Source organism: Arachis ipaensis, chromosome B9, assembly GCF_059453495.1.
Source record: "Arachis ipaensis isolate K30076 ecotype BB chromosome B9, ASM5945349v1, whole genome shotgun sequence".
Lineage (NCBI taxonomy): Eukaryota > Viridiplantae > Streptophyta > Magnoliopsida > Fabales > Fabaceae > Arachis > Arachis ipaensis.
Window position 1 is genome coordinate 94109289 of NC_142444.1, and position 6313 is coordinate 94115601.

Genomic DNA, 6313 nt, shown 5'->3' on the forward strand with positions numbered 1-6313 from the left:
GGGTCGCATCAAGTAATAATAACTCACAGGAGTGAGGTCGATCCCACAGGGATTGAAGGATTGAGCAACTTTAATTTAGTGGTTGATTTAGTCAAGCTAACAAGAGTTGATTTAAGTGAATTGTAATTGACAGAAGCTAAATTGCATGAATTGTAAAGGGAGAGAGAAGAATTGCAATAAATTAAAGAACTAAATAAGTAAAAGTGCTGAATCTTAAAGAACAAGTAAAGTAAATGACAGAAACTTAGATTGCAAGAAATGTAAATTGTTGGAATCTTAAAGAGTTCAAGGAGCTGGGATTGCAGAATTTAAACATGGAAAAGTAAATTGCAACAAGCAGGAAAGTAAAAGATGAATTGAGTTGAAATAAATCTCAAACAGAAAGGTAAATTGGCTTGAAGAAGCCTCAGCAGATAAACAGAAAGAAAAATGAAGGATCTCAGGGGTCAAGAGACTAGAATACCAAGTCTAGATCTCACTGCCTTCCTTGATCCAATTCAAAGATCAATTGCAAGAAAATTAAAGATCAAACAGTAGAAGAAGTAAATTCAAGTCTCAATTTCTCAAATGGTGCAGTGAAACAAAAACAGAGAGAGATCTCAAGGTGAGATTGAGACAGAATTTCCTTAATTCTCAACACCCAAGACTCAAGCAAAATATGTAGAAAAGAAGACAAGAAAACCCAGAGGAAAAGAATTCAATTCTCTTTCCCAATTCTCCCTAAAAACTCTAAATCTCAAGAACAACAAATAAAATTGAGCTCTCCACTGAAGTCCAGTAAAAAAATCTGAAAAGAAAAGCTCCTCAAAACTTAAATCCTAAGCTATTTATACACTCTCTTCTAATGACCATTAAGCCTTGAATTTGGGCCCTTGGCCTTGATGGAATTGGGTTGAAGATAGCCTCTTTTGATTGCACTTGGTCTTGAGAAGAAATCCGTTTGCACTATGGACTTTGGGATCATTCACGTTTGAGTCAACGTTTGAGGCAAACGTTGACTCAAACGTCTTCGTGTAATGGCATTATGCAAAACGGGTGGTTGCTGTCACTCATGTTTGAGTTCACGTTTGACGTCAAACGTGAGCTCAAACGTGATCCTCCCCAAGGCAATCTTCAGCCAACGTTTGACCTCACGTTTGAGGCAAACGTTGGTGCAAATATGGCTCCTCCTCCAGGGTGTTCTTAAGCCAACGTTTGACCTCACGTTTGAGGCAAACATTGGTGCAAACGTTGAGCTCCTCCCAGGGTATTCCTTAGCCAACGTTTGACCTCACATTTGAGGCAAACGTTAGCACAAACTTTGAGCTCCTCCAGGATGGCTGTGCTGTTATCCACGTTTGAGTTCACGTTTGAGGCAAACGTGAACTCAAACGTGATCTTCTCAATGCTACCTTTATTTCCATTCCTACCATCCCCTTTCTTCAACCTTCCTCCAAGCCTTTTGGTCACCTATCATCAATCAACAAATGCATCAAAGCTACACTAAAATCATGAGACTTCTTCTTATCCTTGACATATAAGCAATTATAGCACAAAACCTCATGAAAATGCATCAATTTACTCATGGTTGATTGAATCCAAGTACACATGAATTTCTACCCAAATGGCTTACTTGTAACTCAAGAAAGTTTATAAAACCTATTAAAAACAAAGGAAAAAGACTAGTAAAACTAGGCTAAGATGCCCTGGCATCACAACACCAAACTTAAATCTTGCTTGTCCCCAAGCAAGCATCAAATATAAGAGAGAATGACATGAAACAGAGAAGTGTGCATATCCTTATTGAGCATATAGTTGAATTTAGTTCATGGGGTTTTTATGCAGACAATGGTGGTTCATTTATTGCTTGCTATTACATAAGAGATGTTTCCTCAAAAGTTTACTAAGTTTGCTGCTATAAGGCTTTATTTTTGCTTGTTCCCTTGTTAACTTTTCCTTCTTTGTTTTGCTCAGAGAGCTTATTATTCTTTGAAGGCTTGGTGGCAAATGTTGCAGTAGCCTTTGGCTTAATTTTGCTCAACATTTCTTCACCACAGACACATGGCTTACCCTTTTCTTCCTAGGATCATTGATGCCCAGAATCTCTTTGGATAACTAAATTTTTTGTGGGTATGTTGCTCTTTATTTTGGACTTTCAGTTGGCAATCCCAAATCAGTTGATCTAAGTGGCCATGTTTTGAAATACTCCTCAGAACTTACTTGTCCAAGCATATCCTAGTACAAAAACACCACAGGCATGTGTCCTAGGGTCCAAGCTATTGGTGCCTAGCCTTATTGTTTGTTTTCTTTACCACTTTTGGCTTTTTCTCTTTCTTTTTCTTTCTGTTTTATTTCTTTCTCAAGGGATTTTTAATGATACAAGCCTTCATAACAACAAACCAGTTCACACTTCTAGGAAATGTCATTATACAGCTTTTATTTTATGAGCCATGTATTAAATCAACAAAAACCACCACTAACTTTCATTCTTACTTTTGCAACATTGGATATTCACTTTCTAATTCAAACATTTCTCTTTTATTCAGGCACATGGGAAACAAACCAAAATTCAAGGTAATGAAGGATGACAATTATTATGCAGATCAGCATTCTTGACAAACAATTTCACTTGCAACCAGAGGAACACTTTAGCAGGTCATATAAGAATTCCCAAAATTAAAACATTTCTCAACAACAAGGATCAAATGTAAATACAACCTATTGGGTTGCAGCTTTTCATTCTTCCTTCTGTTGTGTCTCTTTTGGGTCCTACTGCAGATTGTTTCCAAATGTTGGCCATTTTCCTGTATGAGTCTCAAAAGTTGCTTGCTTCTCAAGCCCTTAAGGCAGCTGGTTAGTATGCAAAGCTTATTTATGTGCTTTTGAACTTACTTTGGTGTGTGAACACCAAACTTAGTCCCTTGCCACTACTTTTCTGATGTAACAAGTTAACTAATTATGAACTCTCATGGCCTTGCAAAAGGTTATGAAACTAAAAACTAGAAAACAGCAGATTGGTTAACTAGTTTATCTGATTGCTTGAAGCTAGCATTATGCATAAGGTGAAAATGTGTTGTATGATGAGGTTTTTGGTGGAACACCAAACTTAGAATCCTTCATTCTCCCTTAGATAATTTTGGTGTGCAACACCAAACTTAGCTTCTTGCAATATAGATAAAACTAATTAACCTTTTTATTAAAATAGCTATGAAAAGAAAACTACCTCAGGTTGGGTTGCCTCCCAACAAGCGCTTGTTTATTGTCACTAGCTTGACATTGACCCCATTAGGGTTGTTGATGACTGTAGTGTCTCAGCTTGTCCCCCCTCACTGTGAGCTTCCTTTTTGTTCCTTGATGCTCAATTTCAGCATGCTCAAGTGAGAGTATTTTGCAAACAGTATAGTAGTCATTGGCTTGTTGGCTTGTTCCCAATTACTGATAGATCAACTGTACTTTATCACCCTTGGAGAACCCCTCAGTTGGGATCTTCTTGTTCTTCTACCCCTTTTGAGTCTATTTCTTGCTTTTCTTTCTTCTTTTTGTTGATCCTTCTTCCTTGACAGTAGGCTTTACCTTAGGGCTTTTCTTCTCAGTGGTTAACACTTCAATTTCTTCTTGATTTCCCTCTTCGCCTTGCACAGTCTCATTCTCCTTTTGCCTTACTGTGTTGTTTGTTTCTTGTCTTGGAAAATAATCAATGATTTCCTTGCTAGTTCCTTCCTTCCACTGTAAGTCTTCTTTGTCAATTTCTATGCAGTTTTTCTTTTCATCTCTGAGCTGTCTCTCTAGAAAGACATTCAAGGTGATGCTTTCATCATGCATTCTGAGGGTCAGCTCTCCCTGCTCCATGTCTATAATGGCCCTAGCAGTGGCCAAGAATGGTCTCCCTAGTATAATAGAATCACCTTCATCCTCATCTGAGTCTAAGACCACAAAGTCTGCAGGGAATATGAATTTGTCCACCTTAACTAGAAGGTTTTCAATCGCACCCCTGGGACATATCACTGACTTATCCACCAGTTCCAGAGACATTTGTATTGGCTTCACTTCCTCTATACAAAGCTTTTTCACCAAAGAAGAGGGCATTAGGTTGATACTTGCCCCTAAATCACACATTGCCTTGTTGATGATCAATTTTCCAATGGTACAAGGCAGAAAGAAACTTCCAGGGTCTTCAAGTTTGGGTGGAAGCCCTTTTTGAATTAATGCCCTGCATTCTTCAGTGAGCAATATAGTTTCTTTCTCATGCCAACTTCTCTTCTTATTGATGAGATCTTTCAGGAATTTCGCATATAGAGGCATCTGCTCCAATGCCTCAGCCAAAGGGATGTTTATCTCCAGCCTCTTGAAAACCTCAAGGAATTTATGGAAGTGTTGATCCTTGGTTTCTTTATTGAATCTTTGGGGGTATGGCAGTTGAGGTGTAAAGCTCTTTTCCACTTGCTGCTGTCTTGGAGCTAGCTCTCCCATGATCTGCTTCCCTTTCCTCAAATTTTGTGGTTGGTTATCCTTTTCCTTAAGCTCCTCTGGGACATACTTGCTTGTTGTCACATCCTTGTTGCTAGCTTCCTCTGTCTCTGTTGGATCTTTGTTGCTTTCTATAAGCTTCTTGGTTGCTTCTTTGTTGTCCACAAATGTCTTCCCATTCCTTAGCTATATAGCTTTGCACTCCTCTTTTGGATTAGGAATGGTGTCGCTTGGTAATGAGCTTGATGGTCTTTCCATGGCAATTTGCTTGGAAAGCTGCTCAATCTGCCTTTCCATATTTTTCATGGAAGCTTCCTAGTTCTTGGTTGTCATCTCTTGGTGCTTCATCATTTTCTCCATTAACATCTCCAAGCTGGAGATTCTCTGAGAGTCTTGTGATGCTTGTGGTGGGTTGTGAGATGTTAGAGGTGGATGATAAGTGTTTTGGTTGGCGGTTTGGTTAGTGGATGGATAATGGTTGGAGGTGAGGTAAGTGTTTTGGGGTTTTCTGTATGAATTATGGTTGGTGGTTAGCTGGTTGTAGTTTTGGTTGTTTCTTGAAGTGTTTTGATTTAGATTCCTTTGCCATGGTTGCTAGTTCTGGTTGTGGCTATCTCCCCATCTAAAGTTTGGGTGATTCTTCCAGGAAGGGTTGTAAGTGTCACCATAAACTTCACTTGATCCAGAACCTTGGTTGTGCACATATTGAATTTGCTCTTACTGTTAATCCTCTTGATTTTCTTCATTCTGCCCCCAAAGAGTTGATGGTTAGCTTGTGACATTCACTGATGCAACTTGTAAGCTATCAATCCTCTTAGCCATTTGCTCAAATTGTTGCTGACTTTGCTGCTGCATCACTTTGTGTTGAGCTAGGATTATGTCTACTCCCTCCAATTCTAGCACTCCTTTCCTCTGTGATGGTTGGCGTTGTCTCTGATGAGCAAAGAAATATTGGTTGTTTGCCACCATGTCAATGAGGTTTTGGGCTTCCTCTGCGGTTTTCATCAGTTGCAAAGAGCCTCCAGCTGAGTGATCCAGTGCTTCTTGAGCCTTCAATGTCAAACCTTCATAGAAATTCTGTAATATGTCCCATTCATTGAACATTTCAGGAGGACACTTCCTAATTAGGGCCTTGTATCTCTCCCATGCCTCATAGAGAGGTTCAGCATCCATCTATGTGAATGTTTGCACTTCAGTCTTCAATCTAATGATCCTCTGAGGTGGGTAAAATTTGACAAGGAACTTGCTCACTAAATCCTCCCAATTGTTGATGTTGTCTCTTGGGAATGACTCTAACCATTGAGTGGCTGTGTCTCTGAGGGAAAATGGAAATAACAGCAGCTTGTAGATGTCAGGATGCACACCATTGGTTTTGACAATGTCACAAATCCTCAGAAAAGTGGATAAGTGTTGGTTTGGATCTTCAAGTGGTCCTCCCCCATAGGAGCAGTTGTTTTGAACTAAGGTGATGAGTTGTGGCTTTAGTTCAAAGTTGTTTGCATTGACATTTGGGGTAAGAATGCTACTCCCACAATGTCTAGGATTTGCAAATGTGTAGGAAGCCAATACTCTCCTCTGTGGTGGATTGTTGTTGACCCCTCCTTCTGGATGATTGGAAATAGAGGGATCCCCTTCCATCTCGTGATATTCCTCCTCAGAATCTTCCTCTCCAACAACAGCCTTCCCTCTAGCTTCTCTTCTTATCCTTCTGAGAGTTCTTTTGTCTTGTTCACAAAAGGTAGGTATAGCTCTCTTTGTACCTGAAATACAAACAAAACACAAGAAACACATAAAACCAAAAAACCAGTAACACTTCAATCTATTGCTAGAGTGAAGTTTTAGTTAGCTTAGGCAAAAATTCAAACAG